The 17,322-nt window shown below is 39.3% G+C and overlaps 1 long non-coding RNA gene across 1 annotated transcript; it reads left to right on the forward strand.

Moving 5' to 3' along the window:
* Nucleotides 1-558: 558 nt before the first annotated feature.
* LOC108582421 lies at nucleotides 559-15,816 on the forward strand. The gene is made up of 3 exons (XR_001895904.3): nucleotides 559-575; nucleotides 14,544-14,736; nucleotides 15,593-15,816. It is a non-coding gene; the product is annotated as an uncharacterized LOC108582421 (long non-coding RNA).
* Nucleotides 15,817-17,322: the final 1,506 nt, after the last annotated feature.

Below are 17,322 nucleotides of genomic sequence, written 5' to 3' on the forward strand. Positions count from 1 at the left end.
AAGGTTACAGTTTCAATATCTTTTGAAGAGACACACTCAACTCATAACAATGTCAGACTCTTTGGAAAGGAGTGCAAATTAGACCTGAGAACCTCCCTCACCCTGCTCCCCTGTTCCCCCAATCCTCTGATCACATTTTCATCCAGGTGTCTGTATAATAATGGGGGATGGAACGGGGTAGGAAGTATATTTCATTTAAAGGCTTCTTTAGGGGGCTCTGCAATTAGATTGAGGTCCTAGCTTACTCTGGATGAAATGCAAATGATTGATAAACATAAGATACTCAACCTCACAGGTAATCTGGGAAAAAAATTAAAGCCGTAAGATACACAAAAGGACTTTAAATAGGGGAGTGAAATGGCCTAACTGCTTTCTAAAGAAAAGCACCATTCTGTCAAAATTTCAATACTGAATACAGGCAGGTATCAAGATTTAAACAATTCAGATTTAAGATACTTGAAATTCCAGAACACTGAGACCCCAACAATCCTAATTGGAATTACATGCCCTAATTGAGACTAACCCAAAAAAATCCCAATTCCAACCATTTCCAGGACAGCTTGGTTGGAGTCAGAGTAAGTGGATTTTTAGAATTAAGCCCTTTGAAAAGAGATTAGCTTTAAATTAAAACTACTTTAAAGAATTATTTCTGAAATGACTGGACTCACCTGTCTTACACCAATGAGGAGGTGTAGTCTGTAAACACCCAGCAGGCTAGTCACCTACCCTGTCCAGGAGAGGTTTTCAGCTGAAGGTGGGCAGTGTAGTATAGTGTCTAGTCCTTGGCCTATGAAAGCAAACAGATCTCAATCCTTATCTGAGTGCTACCGTTTACTAGCACTGAGCATTGGCCAGGTTATCTCACCTTCCTGATCCTGTGTCCTCATCTGTAAAACAAGACTGACGGATGCACAGCTTCTAGAGTCCTGGTGAGGATAAAATGAGATGAACGTTGAGCTGTGAAGCACTAGGACCTTGCCCAGCATGTTGTGAGGGCTCGATAAACAGGGAGCATCAGTAGAAAGAGCCCAGGAGAGAAGCTCCTTCAGCTTCTTCAGCTCCATGTGAGGAAAACTGTGTGATGTATTAACTTCTAAATTGGCACATCCTTTACACTACCTTTTGTGCCACTAATGAAAGGACATGCCTTTTTTTTTTTTTTTCAAATGCCAAAAAATTCCCACAAAGGAAATAACTGAAAATTACGTACTCACACCACCATCACTATCCCCGCCCTCCAAAAAAAGATAACAGCTTTTCATTTATAACCACTGGGCATCTTAATCCAAAAAGAATCCTTATGTTATAGATGGATGTCATTTGAACAAAGCTTATTACAAATCAATACCACAGTGCATCTTTCCTAGTTGTCCCAAATTTCAAAGGGCTCGATTACCCTGCTGTGTATTTCTTCTTCCAGTTCAAAGCTTACAAGAAGCTGACAAGAGAAACTGGCCCATATAGTTCAACTGACTTTAGTGAGAAACAGCATGTTCTCTGGGTAAATATAAAAATGAGACTCAGACCTCCCAAAGCCCAGGATTTCCATGCCAGTTGACCTGTCAGAAAATACACACCAAAATAAATATCAAATCTGGATTTAAAAAATATATATACAACACTTCACAACATCCATAGGGAATAAAGGTATCCAAAATTAAAGTGGTGCAAAGGCCAAATCATCTTAAATAAATTGTTAGGAAGCAGACATCAAAGTTTCACATTATTTTAAATCTGGTATGCCATCTCTTTTTTATGTCTTGTATCTGTTCTGATTCTTCAGTTTAGCTTCAAATGTAACTACTTTCTGACTCTTACCAGCTCATTTATTTTCAACAGAAGGTTATCAAAAGTCAAAACTCTTTATAGAGCTAATTTGATTTACATTATAATACAACACATTCCTCTACCTTGAAAAATGGGTTGGCTTGCCATCTCAATATTAGGAATATGCATTTTGAGGTAGCATTGGATTGGCTGAATTATTGGAAGGGCTTTGTTTTCCAAAGGCTCATCAAGTAGGAGTTGCCTTTTGAATGAGCAATCAATCAATACTATTACATTGATGCAAAAGTAATTGCAGATTTTGCCATTGAAAGTAGTAATAATATGTTCTGGGCACCCTGGATGATGCAAAGATGATAAGACACAATCCATTCCCTTGGGGAACCAACAACATAAATGGATGGTAATATAGTTTGGATGTTTGTCCCTGCCCAAATCTGATGTTGAATTGTAATCCCCAGTGCTGGAGTTGGGGCCTAGTGGGAGGTGGTGGGATCATGGTGGGAATCCCTCATGGCTTGGTGCTGTCTTCAGGATAGTGAGTTATCTTGAGATCTGTTTGTTTAAAAGTGTGTGACACCTCCCTCCTCCTCTCTCTTGCTTGCTACTGCCTTCACCATATGATGTGCCTGTTCCCCCTTTGCCTTCTGCCATGGTTGAAAGCTCCCTGAAGCTTCATCAGAAACTGAGCAGATGCCAGCATCATGCTTCCTATGAAGCCTGTAGAACTATGAGACAATTAGGCCTCTTTTCTTTATAAATTACCCAGTCTCGGGTATTTCTTTATAGCAATGCAAGAACAGACTAATATAGATGTTCAGAGAATACAAAGCCACAAGTCATTGTATGGTAAGTGTTATATACTGCTGTATCAACACACATTCTGTGCTCACAGGAGAGGAAGGTCCTCTGATTGGGTGATGAGGAAAGCTTCAGAGTTGAAGGAGGATTAAAGGGTGTTCAAAGTTTAGGGTTGAGGAAGAATGAATGTCCTGAGCAAAGGTGTGGAGATAGATATGACTGCGCATTATTGAAAAGAGGAAACAGCCTATTTGAGGTTGTTTAGCAGACACCACTGAAGTTCTGCCTCCTATGCCCCTCCCACCTGAGTTCAGCCACACTGGCGAGAGACAGTTTCTTGCACACAGTCAGCTTCCCACATCAAGTTCCTTTTCTCTGTTTCTCTGCCTGAGCAAAGGGAGGGCGCTCAGCAGCAGCAGGCAGCATGCTCTTTATTAAAATGTAAAAATGTGTGCTTGCAGGGGAAAGGATTAACACCCCCAGACGGAGCCTCAACCCACAACCCATGGGAGATGGGAGTTGTGCGTTAAATGCCCCAGCCATGAAGCATGCGCCTTGCTTTCCCAGGTGATTCCAGTGGGATGGATGGAGCCCCAGGTGCTCACATTAGTAAACCACTCATTCATTCAGCCTTCATTGACTTCTCTCCCTTCTTTCCTTTTCTCATTTGTGATTCATAAACTACCTAACCCAAGTCCTTGTCTCAGGGTCTATTTTGAGGGGCACTAAAAGAAAGGTTGGAAGAAGAATGGCATTCCATGATCTGTCCCTGCAGACATCTCCAGGAAAATCTCCTGCTTCTTTGCAGTATCAAGTCAGTCGTTAGTCATAATCAACTTGTGCTATTGCCATAACCAACTACTGCTTGTACATTAGTTCCCCAATTGTGCATGCTGGTTTGTACCCTGGGTCTTGTGCTTGGCTTGTGCTCTGCCCACTGGGAGAAATAATTCCTGTGCATGCTCCACCCCCAGTCTCCTACACAAGTACTATTATCCGTCAAGATTCAGTCCAGACATGACCTCCACTGTAAAAATCCTCCTCTGCTCCACTTTGCCAGCCCTTTCCAGGGTTGGATGTGCCAGGCCTCTGTCATAGCATGGATCACATAATTTGGAAACAGCTAGCCTAGCTGTCTGTCTCTGTGACTTAACTGTGAACTCCTTAATGGCAAGCAGGGACTTCTTCCTGCTTTTCTGTGCATTCCCAGCAATGAGCCATGGACCTGATAAATAAACAAATATACAGTATTTGTTTTTTAGAATAACAGTGTCCTGAGGAGGTACCCACCTAGTGGACTCCTTATTTTATAGTTTCCCAGTGGGAATTTGAGCAACTAGATTTTATTATCAGAGGCCTCCATTTGCCCTTATTTTCAGCCTAAAGTTTTCAAGATTGGGAAGTACAGAATCTGGTTAACATTTTGAAAATAAGCAAAATGTATTAATCTACTGAGGCTCAGCTTAATATTTGGCCTTGCACTCCGCTATAGCAGAAATGCAAGAAAAGCCTACTTGTGTATTTTCACCCCCATTGTGACAGCGGATCATCTGGAGACTATATTTTCCTTCTTACAACATATTTTGTCATGATAGCCTCGTTCTCAAAATTTCCAGCTGCTTTCGTCCGTATTTTAATGCCATTCATTTTTTCTCATCTCATCAGTTTAATTCTTGTAGATTATTCCTCGTGTTGCCTGATCTCCGGAGTCAGAGCTTTTATTTGATTTCAGTTCCTGAATTTTCTACTTGCTGCCTAAGTAAACTAAAAACTCCGACAAAGGATGAGGCCTTGGTTGATAAATTCCAAAATCTATCTGATAGCCTTCAGTTGGCTTAAGTTAGATCTGTTCCCTTGTTTTTGCTAACTTGTCCTGGTTTCCCGTCTTTATTTTGGAACTTTACCTTCCCTCCCCCTTTTTCTCTCTTTTCTTCCTCCCCTTATATGTAGGAGTTCCAGCATTCTGTTTTTGGCCTCTGCTTGTTTCTGTACTGTCTCTGCAGCAGCCACATCCATTCAGTGCTCTCACTACCCATGCTCAACAGATGAGTCCCTTCTTTATCTGTGGCCCTAGGCTTTCTGACAAAATTTGAGTTCTGTCACACCAGTTTCCTGTTCAGTGTCTCCATTTTGTGTCCAATTGACGGCACGAACTCATATTAAGATCTAGATTCATCGGCTTTCTATTTTTTTCAATTTTCTACTTACTCTAGACTTCCTGATCACCTACCATCTTACCCATCTGTGTCCACCTCCCCCGCTTCCCCCATAATCAATCAGACACAAACTCATAAATATTCCACCTCTGAAAGATCTACTGCACTCTAGAAGCTGCTCTTTCCTCACTGCCATTGCCATTTTTAAAGGCCCTTCTTAGCCTTACTTGGTACCATTGTACTAGCTTCCTACCTGGTCTTTCCATTTGGATCTCTTCTCTTCAATCCACTCTGTTCATACCACTAGGAGAATTAGTTAATGCCACTCAGCATTATGTGTCAGGGAGAACCCTTGAATCCAGGCCCAGAAACCTTAACACTAACCAACTGGGTAATAATCATCATCTCCTTCTAGCTCTACAGCTTTGTTTTTGTTTCCGTTTTTGTTTGGAGGTGGAGTCTCACTCTACTGCCAGGCTGGAGTGCGAGGGCATGATCTCGGCTCACTGCAGCCTCCACCTTCCAGGCTCAAGTGACTCTCTTGCCTCAGCCTCCCGAGTAGCTGGGATTACAGGCACATGCCACCACAGCCAGCTAATTTGTTATATTTTTAATAGACACGGGGTTTCACTATGTTAGCCAAACTCCTGACCTCAAGTGAGCCACCCACCTTGGCCTCCCAAAGTGCTGGGATTACAGGCATGAGCCACCATGCCTGGCCTAGCTCTATAGCTTTTTAACACCTTTATTAGAATATAATTTACATACTTCATAAAGTTCACCTCTTTTAAGTATACAATTCAGTATTTTTACTATATTCACAGAATTGCACAACCATCATAATAATCTAATTTTAGGACGTTTTCATCTTCCTAAAAAGTGACCTAATAGGAGTCCCTCTTCATTTCCCCCAACCTCACCCTCTAACCCTAGGCAACCACTAATCTGCTTTCTGCCTCTATAGATTTGCCTCGTTTTGACATTTCATATAAATGGGATAATGCAATATGTAACCTTTTATTTCTGGCTTCTTTCACTTAGCTTAATGTTTCAAGGTTTATCCATGTAGTAGCATGTATCAGTACTTCATTTTAATAACTGAATAATATTCCATTTATGGATATCCACATTTTTTAATCCATTCATCAGTTAATGGGCATTTGTCTTGTTCCCACGCTGACTATTGTAAATAATGCTGCTTTGACAGCTCTAGAGTTTTAGACATTATCCTTACCATCATATCAAGAGAGAAATATAGCAATATTCCAGTTTTCTTTATTCTTTACAGACAAGCTGTAAAGTAATCTTTACATGAAGATTCTCAAAGCAAGTCTACTAACAAAAGTCTAAGGAAGTGTCCTACCAGCAATTAAAAAAAGAAAAACTTGAAGAAGTTTCTGTTGCTGCTTTCAACTGTGTAACCATGTCTATTAAAAGCCACTTGTAAATAGCTAACTTCAGCTCTGGCATGCCATAGATTAGGCATATTTGTTTTCCAGGGAAGATTATAAATAGAGGGGGGAGGGGGGAGTGAAACAGAATGTATTTTGCAAATGAGCCCAGATGGAAAACTAACAGATGGCCATGCACTGTATTTTGTGTGTTCAGACCTACATTTAAATTAAAAATTTTCATAATTATGATTAACGTCTGTAGCAACACTAGTTTTCCTGTGGTAGCATCATATATCATGTATCGGAGGTATTGAATAGAACATTTTCATGAAAAGGTTTCAGACTTTATACAAATTTTGGTACTTGCCTGCCCTGCACTTAAGAAGGAAACAAAACAAAACCTCATTCAGCCACGATGGAGAATGCTGAGAAAACTTCAGTACAAGTGGACTTTCTATAATAAGCCCGTCTGCCGCCATCTGGCTTTTCCTCCCATGTTAAAACTCAAAGCCAGTCATTCCATGCAGAGGGGGAAATAATGGGCCCTTATTTGCATGGCTATTTTTTAAGATTCTGTTGTGAAGAGTTTTCTCTTGGATCACAAACATTTCTTGATTTCTATCAATACAATCAATATATTTCTTCCTAAGGGTGTTATGTCTTATCTTGTATGTCATCCAGGCTTCTTTGCTTCTCCTTTTCTTTTTCCCTTGATGATTCTGTGTTTATTATTTTCCCAGTCTTCTTAAGGGTGAGCATTGCTGGAGAAGTCCATGAAATGTTTGTCTATCTAGAATCACGACTTTGGAATCTTCACCATGAGAACATAAAACCCAACTCACTCTCTCTGGGGCCGTCGGTCAATTGCGTGGACTTCATGCAGGGGAGTTGACCTCTTTGTGCCAAGTCAGATTCTAGATGTGTAAAATGGGGGAATCTTCAGAAGGTGTCTGATCTACTCTACTTATTTTCACTCTGCCATGGTGCCCTGCTCTGGGACGTTTCCAGATTGCCTCTCATTTTGGTGGTTCCTTACTCTTGCCTCCTGCTCTTCTGATGTATTCATCAACTCAATTTGGATTTTTACTTCCAGCACAACTGTGCCCATTTTTGACTTGCTACTCTGGCTCAATGTAGACCTTTTGTCTTGAGCAGAAGTTTTTCTCCCCCAGCATAACTTATTTTTCTGGTTATAAGAACTATCAGACACAATTCTGCTATTTGACTCCAACACAAGACATTCCTTCTGGCACTCATCAGGTTATTCCTCCCAGGCTCTCTTGTAGCCAGGCTCCCCCTCCAGTGGAAAGATCTTGGTATGGAGCTCCATCCTGGTGATACTGACCATGGCAAGCAGGTCAGCACTTAGGAGGGGATTTTACATTATTGACATCCTACAGCTGCTGCATTTTGGTCAAGGCAGCCAACAATATTGATAAACTTCATGAGTTTATGTAGTAATAAGGCCCAAGTTTTACTGTTGGGGGAACAGTGTATTCATATCAGTAGCATCCCTTGATTGAGTCTGGAAAGTGGAGTTGAAGAAACGTTCTTTTAGACATTTTCAGCTGTCAAAAGGTTGAAGGGTGGGGATGAGTGGGAGAGAAAACCTAAGCTCTGGCGTTCCAGCCCTTTAACTCCTGCTTTCTGATTTGGTATTAGAAATTTTACCCTCTAAATATAAAAATACTAGAGAGAAGAGGATGAAAGGTGAATAGGAGAATGTGGACAAAATGAACAAGCTTTAGGATATTGAACTTACAATTTTGAAAAGTTAAGTTGAATGTTTTTACAAAAGACTCATCCATCCCTTTTTAGGTTCTCAGATATATGATGAAAGGGATAAAAACAGCAGCAGCCCGTTTTATAAGTCAAGCTAGCAGCCGTGTTCTATGAACACTTTAAAATACCATAGGTGCCCATACACTGGAGAATGAGCATATTTAATGCCAAAAAATAAGTCTTGGGAGAGCTGCTGAGCACTTAACAACATCACTAATTATTTGTATAACATTTGGCAAAAAGTCAAAACCATAATTTTTTCCTGGTAAACATATTTTTACACATTTGTCCTCCCTACAAAAATAACCAGTTGAGATGCATATATTTTCACTTGCATATGTTTGCATTGCTGAGGCATAAACCAATCCTCCCTTAAAAGGTTCATTTCAAAGATATTAGCTAATTCATAGGCCCGGTAAGCCTGCAGATCCACAAGCATATGCTTTGCATTGAAACACCAGCTTGGTAATCAAACGAGGAGCAATCTAATATGAGCTTTCAAGGCAGGTGAATTTGACTGTAAATCATGGTTCTGCACATAGGTTTGTATTTTCTATTCTTAATTACATCTGTGCAAATCTCCATTTGTTTATGGTTGCCTAATACATCGAGTGGGCTATTTGCATTCCCAGAAGCACATTTTCCATGGTGTGCACTTCTCTGAGAAAAAAAAAAAAAAAACTGGTTCAGCCATTAATTCAAATATTAAGTGCAAAAATGATATAGAAGTGAATGCTCTTCAATTCAACTCCAACAAATACTTCTGGAGTACCTGTGCAAGGCACTTATAGGGATACATAGGAAGGGCATTTTGCCTAAACTCATTGAAGCTCAATTTCCTCATCTATAAAATGGGAGTAATAGAAAAAAAGAAAGTGTTCATTTAAAGTGCTGTATAAATATGAGCAAGCAGTAAGTAGTGGTGGTAGTAAATTGCAATCCAATATTTTTTTTTTCCTGCCAGCACCACTTAATTACAGATATTTTCCAATGGAAAGCTTTCTGAATTTGACACGAACAAACACAGAAGGCAATTGTTCTTACATTCAAGTTACCTTTTTTTTCACTTTTTTCAATCCTATTGAAAAAAGTAATATATAAAAATATTTAAGAAAGGATTTACAATAGTCAATGCCAATCAAAAATGTGTTCAATGTACAATGGAAAAGCAGTATGTCCTTGGGGCATGCCTTTTAGTTTGGATTCACTCTCTGCTCTGTAATAACAGAGAAGGCAAGGCCTGGCTAGCTCTAGGTAAGTTCTAGAGAATGAACAAAAAAGACCTTCAGATTGCTTCTAAGCGATGCAGTGGGTTTCCCTGGATATATAAGAAAGCAAGGAATACTAGTAGATGATTTATCTGGGATTGAAAATGATAGGTCTGACTGTACCCTTCCCCCCAGAACTGTACCTATCTGTAAAATGGAAATCTACTTGTCCTACCTACTACATCATGTCCTTGTGAAGATCCAAACCCATAATGTGTGTGAAAGCTCTTTATAAAACCAACAGCCAGGTCTTTATAGTTTTCCTCTCCATCCGAGTTTAGGGAATGAGAAATAAGGTGTTGAAGAACCCCAAGGAATCTGTTTCCTTAAAGGAAAAGGAATAAATGAGTAAACCAAGAGGCACCTTGAGCTCCACCTGACTCTGACATTTACATTCAAATTAGGCACCATGTTGTCTCCTCGAGATCATCTGAGTACTGAGGGTTATGCACAGTGGCACGACTGAAGCTAGATCCAGCCTGTCAAGGACAAAAGGGGAAAACAAAGGGACGTCTTCTGAATTTCCTTAAGAAAAATCACCTTCTCTCCTCAAGCTTGCAGCTCCTCATCTGTAATGTGAAGGGGCCAGGCAGGTCAGATGCTCTCTGAGGTCTCTTCTGACTGTGATCCCTAAGTCAGAGAACACAGGAGCACTTGTATGCATGTCAGCTGACCTGGGTGATACCATGGGGACCTTCTCTTCAGTGCCATGAAGATCTAGCATCAGAAGAGTCTCCTAACACGAGAGAAAATGTGCTTTACTGCCTGAGGTGACCTCATCACGTGTTCACTAAAGCCTAGAGAGGCTTGTTCTGAAAAACCGAACCTTCTGTTAGCCTAGCTGATTGGCCAAGAACTGCCACTCATTATGTCTGTTTCCCTAGTTTCCCTCACATGCGCTGCAAAGGTGTGATTTCCCCAGGTAATCCCGGCCACTGCAGTGACAGAGGATAATATTGCAATGGCCTTTCAAGAGTGTTTCAAATTAGAAGTGACCACAATTTATGTCCTCAGAAGCCACAGGCAACTGATACTCTGCATTTAAGAATCTCACTTGAGAAGAGGCAGTAAGTGGCTCCTCTAATGCTTTCTTTCTCCTAGGCTTGCTCTCATCCATCCCTCTCCTCCTCTCCTTTATTCGTCCATTTGTTAACTCATTAAGCAACAACTTCAATAATGTTTTTCCTAAAAAGCCATTTGCTGTTTAAACCATGATCATTTAGTAATTGCTGATTGGCTGGACAGCTGTGTCAATTTTGGAAAATTTCCCCCTAAAATGGCTTTCTCTTGCTAAGGTATAAAGTCATAGTTAGAAATGTAAGCCCTGAACCAAGCCGAAGAGGAAAATATGGGTAAAAAAAAAACTATTAATTTTTAAGAACCGAGATGTTAAGTGTCTCTGTAAGTGTTAAGGCTGGAATTCAAACCCCAGCCTTCCTGGCACCAAAGTCTACCTTGTTCCCAAAAGGCACCACATCCTCAAGCTTTTAGCCCTGGTGATGCTCTCTGTGACCCAATCAGTCTAGCATTGAGTCTTAGATCCTAACCTGCTGGCCTCAGCATTTTTACATGCCTGAGTTCCACAGTAATTCCATTATGTGGCCCTGATTTAACATTTAGGATACCTTGGTTTCCTCGGAAATTATGATGAAGAGGCTTCATCATAATAGTGAGTTTGGTGCATTTAGCACTTGGGAGTTGAAGCATCAGATGTGCATGTTCTGAAAGCTTCCCTCTCTATTGTTGAAGGACCTTCTTCTTGGGTGGCTTTGGCAATGGCAGTAGAAGCTTCACAGAGCATAGTAAATCCCTCCATAGCATCAGGTAGTAGAGCTGGAGATGCTTTTCGGTATTCCCATGTGGAATCAGAGCTGTGGGTTGTGCAGAGAAACTTTTGGGTTTTAAGAATTAAGTGGCTTGCTGTCCAGTTGTAAGCTAACATTCACTAGAGCAGGTTCTATGTGACAGGACTTTAATTGATCTCAGGGGTATTTTGGGTTGTCCCGTCCCATTTTATTTTGCCAGGGTTTGCTGTACATAGTAAAAATCCCAGGTAACACAATTGTGTGGTAACTATTTTGTCCCTTTATATTCTTTGAACTAAACTATTTGAGTTCTCTTGTGTTGGGGTTGTGAGAAACTTAACTTCAATTAGGGTCATGTCACGATTTCAGAGGTTCATGCATGGCCAAAACTTTACAGAAGAGAAATGGGACATCCTCCTTTGCCGTGTTCTTAGTTTTCTCTGGTTGTAGTCAAACCATATGAAGCAGATCCACATGGCTCCTTCAGGCTGACAGCGATCTGTGCCTTCCTGGCTATGGTTGCATATAGGTCCCTTGGTGTCCCATCTGCCTCCATTTACCACTGGGCTTTGCTCCACAGGGACTTGCTGTTTCCATGCTAGCCCTGCCAGGAGGTAGGGCTGAGATGGTTCATTTTATGTGTCAATCTGACTGAGCCACAGGTTGCCCAGACATCTGGTCAGATGCTATTTTGAGTGTATCTGTGTGGGTGTCTCTGGATGAAATTACCATTGAACTGGTAGACTGAGTAAAACCAGTTGCCTTTCTTAATGTGGGTAGGCTTCATCCAATAAGTTGAAGGACTAAATAGAACAAAAAGGCAGACTCTCTGGTGAGTAAGGGGCAACTTCTCCTGACTGACTCCTTATGGGCTGGACATTATTTTTTTTCCTGCTTTCAGACTCAAACTGAAACAGCAGCTGTTCCTGAGTCTAAAAACTGTTGTCTTTTAGACTGGAGCTACCACTATTGGCTCTCCTTGTTCTCAGGCCTCAGAGTCAGCCAGTGTGGTATTCTGTAAGAAACCAATCATGGCTGTAATTATAACAGCAAAGCTCACTCAGTCATCTCATTGGGCCTACACTCTATGTTACCTAGCAGGATAGTGCAGCCTGCCCCGGGGATTTGCAACCCAGGCCAAAGGGGTTTCCAGAAGACAAGGCTACCTTGACACAGAAGTGAATTTCATAAACCTTAAAACAAAGCTTACCTTTACAAGAGTAGTTTAGACTCCCTTCGTGAAAGAAACACCTGGTAAGTGACCCAGACTGAACATAAGTAAAAGAACAGGAAAGTATCCTTCAAACTCTGAGAATTATCTTCAGACAGAGACCCTCTTGGCCAGTCAGTTCCTGTTTCTGGCCCAGAACCCTAGCCTACTCCAACTATTCATCTTGTAAGAGAATTACCAGAACAAACTGCTTGAGCATCATGGTCTAGGATGTACCTTTCATCTGAGTTGGACCAAATGGGAGGAGTTGCCCCTGGGGAATCTAGTTACTTAGGACCACCCAAAACCCCTGAACATGACAGACTGGAATTACATCACACCATTGGCTTTCCTGGATCTCCAGCTCGCCAACTGTATATCTTGAGACTTGTCAATCACCCTAATTGCATAAGTCAATTTCTTACAGTAAATCTATCTGTCTGTATGTATGTCTATCTGTCCATCCATCTATCCATACTATTGGTTCCTGTTTCCCTGGAGAACCCTACCCAATATGAAGGCATAGCTCTTCTTTGCTGGCATCCACAGCTCTCTCTGTGTCTTTCTTCATTCCCTTCTTCTCTCGTGAAGCCTTCCATCTCTACCCCTGTCAGACTTCTGGCCAAGACAATTGAGTATTTATGAGTTTTATATGAGTTTCCTGGTACTGCTGTAAGGAAGTACTACAAACTGGGAGACTTAAAAGAACAGAAATTTATTCTCTTACAGTTGTTGAGGCTAGAGGTCTGAAATCAGGCATTGGCAGGGCCAAGCTCTCTCCGAAGGTCCCAGGGGGAAATCTTTGCTGCTTCTTCCAGCTTCTGAAAGTTTCTGGTGGGCTCCAGCAACCCTTGGTGTTCCTTGGTTTATAGCATACTGCATATTGCTAACTGAAAGAAGCCAAGCTGAAAAGGTGATATATTTTATGATTCTGATTACATGACTTTCTGAAAATAGCAAAATTATAAAGGCAGCAAAAAGATCAGTCATTTCTAGGAGTCTGGGGAGAAGAGTGGAGGATTTGAGTAGGTGAAGCACAGCAGACATTTTAGGGTGGCAAACCTGTTCTATGTGCTACTGTAATGGTGGATACCTTACATTATGCAACAGTTAAGACCCATAGAACTTACAGAGTAAACTGGAACATAAACAAATTTTTAAAATCATTTAGGAGGTTGGGATATCACAGGAAGAAATCCAGACTGTGACAAAAGAACCGTATTAAAAATACCTGAAACAACCTCATTGAAGTAGGTGAGGGAAAAGCCACTGACATAGGCAACTTGGGAAATGAATGAAGTCCAAGACTAAGGACGAAAGGAACTGCATGTAAGCTCCGTACTCTAGTTAATGGAATTTCCCATGAAATTTCCATGAAGGTGTGGCTTAACAATTCTGATACTGCTATATATGTATAGTGAAACTGAAAAAATTAATTAAATGTGTGGCAGATGGTCGAAGCCAGGTTTCTCACTGTTAGAGTGTGAATTTACAGTTAAGGGAGGTGAGGAGGCTAGAATGATCACTGTGGTAATGGATTGCAGTTGAAGACATTACTATGCACTTCTGTTTAACTTAATATAAAGATGGTTACATATAAAATAACTTACATATGTATGTACACGTGGGTTAGTATACATATACAAATATTCCCTTGTTCTGTCAGCTGAGGGACACTAGAAGCAACAATATCCTAATGGCAATGAACACACTTAGCACCCAGATTGTGGTTTCTAATACCATTCTCCAACAGAAGAAACCAAGGCTCTTTGGAGAAGTGGCTGATTCTAGGACTGAAGTGGAACATATACAAGATGCACCTGGGACATCTTACAGTGACAAAAAAGTAAGAAAGTGATAACAAATATTGAGGAATTTTTGTCAAAGGAACACAGGACAATTTAGTTCAGTTGAAAGTGTTATTAATGACCAAAGCTAGAACAATTTGAGCAAGAAAATTAAGTCATGTTGGGTTATTACCCAAAGTATAAAATAAATATCCATGAGTCCATACTGACATAAATGAATAATTGAATTAAATGGATAAGTGGAGGAAGAGACAAGTCTCATATGAAATTCTAAAATAACTTATGTAGATTTTTTTCCTCCAAAAGGAGATGGATTCATCACCACTGCTTAATTGTGGGCTGTGCATAGTGACTTTCTTTCAAAGAGCACACTATGGAGAAAAGACTAACTTTACAGAGGAAAAACATGGTATATACTACCTCAGCAGGTGATTAAGGTCAATATCAACAATGATAAATCATGTTGATAGTATGTACCCTTGTTATGATGAGACTGTCACTTTACCTCTTTGTCTTCCTACTCCAAACCCATAGCTCCAGTCTAGATATGAAGAAAACATCACAAAAATTCCAGTAGAGAGGCATCCTACAAAACGCTTGTCCAGTAATCCTCAAAACTATTAAGGCCATCAAAACAAGAAAAGTTTGAGAAACTATCACAGCCAAAAGGAGGCGTGACAAGAAAATGTGATGTCTTTTCATTCTGGAGAAGAAAAAAAGACATTAGGTAAAAAGTAGGAAAATCTTGATAAATTATAGATATTAGTTAACAATAATGTTTCAATGTTGGTTAATTAATTGTAACAAATATACCATACTAACATAAGATGATAATAATAGGGGAAATTGAGTGAAGGGTTATATGGGAACTGTCTGTTCTATCTTCTCAAACATTCTATTAATCTGTAACTAATCTAAAACCTAAAGTCTATTTTAACAAAATTTAAACAAGGAAGAAAAGCATCTTATCTCAATCACCTTCCCAAGTATTTCAGAATGTAGTTTGTCTTCTACATCTCCAAAATGATTTGTTTTCGTGCCTTACTTTTCAAACACCTGACACTTCAGCAGTCATTCCCTCCCTTGTTCATTGACTCCATTGTCATGATAGATTATCTTGATAGATTACCCTAATACACCCTCAAAGCCAACACCAAACTATTTAAAAAGTTATCTCAATAAACCACCACCAATGCATCCATGCTTCTTTCTACTATAGTGAAGGGAGAAACTAAATATTTTATGTAAATGTCAGCTTCAGATTACAGCAATATAAGCACTTATATTCTTGAAAGAAATGCTTAACTAGAGCAAAAATATTTAGGAAGATATTAATTTGAAACTTAGGACTTTTTTCTTTAAGTGATCCTTTTCAAGTGACAAAGTACAATAGGAAAGCAAGGCCAGATTGTTTCTAGCTTGAGGTAAGTTTTTACAAGTAATGTTCCCTACAATTAAAGTTGTAGCTATTTCCATTAACTAATCAAAAACATTTATTGAACACCGATTATTTAAAAGATATACACATTTATAGCAGCAGCTAATTAATGTGATTTCATTTCTCCCTTCCTTCTTCTATCAAGCAGGTACTTATTCTGTAAAGATCATGTGTGAGCCTGAAGCTCAGAAGAAAGGCCAGGCCTGAAAGCAGATTTAGTATGCTTCTCCCTAAAGGTGACAAGTATAGTAACAGGAGTGGAAGATAGCTTCCCCTAAAAAGTCCCTAGAAGCTGGGCATGGTGGTGCACACTTGTAGCACTGGCTACTCAAGAAGCTGAGGTGAAACGTCCACTGGAGCCCAGGAGTTTGAGGCCAACCTTGGAAAATGGTGAGACTCTGTCTCAAAAAAAGAAAAAAGTCCTAGAAAAGACAAGGAAAATAATTAATTAAAAAAAATAAGAGGAATAGGAAAATACCACCATAATGTTTCATAACAAATTATCCCAAAACTCAGTCATAAGTTATAAGTCAAAATCATAAGGATTTATTCTCATGCTCAGCTTGACTGGGACTGATGTATACATTTTGTTCTAGAGCCCAGGATGAAGGGAGGCTACCCAGGAGAATCTCTTCTTAAGGCAATGACAGAAGAATAAGCATGTAAAGCATTTGTTTAGGTTAAGCATATTCACATTGACCAAAGATTGGGGTTACTAAGAATAAAGCTATAATGAACAGTCATGTACAAATCTTGTGTGGGCATATATTTTTATTTCTCTTTGGTAAATATCTGGAAGTGTTATTACTGGGCTATATGAGTTTATGCTTACTTTATAAGAAATTTTCCACGTGTTTTCAACAGTAGCTCTAACATTTTGTATTCCCGTCAGCAGTGAAGGTTCCTGTTGTTCCTAATACTTGCCAACACATGATATTGTCTGCCTTTTTTATTTTAGCCATAATAGCAGGTATATAGAGCTCTATCATTGTGGTTTTTATTTCTACTTCCCTAATGACTGATTAAGTTAAAGTTATATCATGTGCTTATTTGCCCTTTGAGTATTTTCTTCAGTGAAGTTTCTGTTCAAATATATTGCCCATTTATTAATTGATTGTCCCTCTTCTTGTTACTTAGTAGGAGGTGTTCTTCATAGAGTCCAAACAAAAGGTTTTTTATTTTATCAGATATGTGTTTTGCATATGTTTTCTCCAAGCCTGTGACTTGTTAACAGTATTTCTTAAACAACAAACGTTTTTAAATTTTTTATAAAGTTCAATTTATCAATTATTTTTCTATTTTTTGTGAATTTTATGCCCCATTTAAGAATTATTTGTTCAATCCAAGTTCTCAAAGTTTTTTTCTATGTTTTTATCTGGAAGTTTTACAGTTTCGTCTCTTACATTATTATCTAATATCTATTCTGTGTTAATTTTTTTTATATATTGTAAGGTTTAAGGTTCATTTTTACAAAAATATGAACATTAAATTCTAGTACCATTTGTTGAAAAGACTATTCTTTTCCCTTGGTATCTTCGTCAAAAAAGAATTGGCCAAATATAGGTGGGTCTTTTTCTGAATTCTCTATTTTGTTACATTGTTCTATGTGTCTATCCCTATGCCAATAATAATCACTGACTGGATTATTGTAGCTTTATAATAAAGTCTTAGATAGTGTAAGTCCTCCAACTTAATTTTTTTATAATTTGTTTTGTCTATTCCAGATCCTTTGAATTTATATATATTTTAGAATCAGCTTGTCGAGCACTACAAAAAAAAAAAATGCCTGCTGAAATTTGTATTGGGATTGCATTGAACGTGTAGATTATTCTAGAGAGAATTAAAATCTTAACAACATTAGTATCCCAATTGATG

Source organism: Papio anubis, chromosome 13, assembly GCF_008728515.1.
Source record: "Papio anubis isolate 15944 chromosome 13, Panubis1.0, whole genome shotgun sequence".
Taxonomy (NCBI): Eukaryota; Metazoa; Chordata; class Mammalia; order Primates; family Cercopithecidae; genus Papio; species Papio anubis.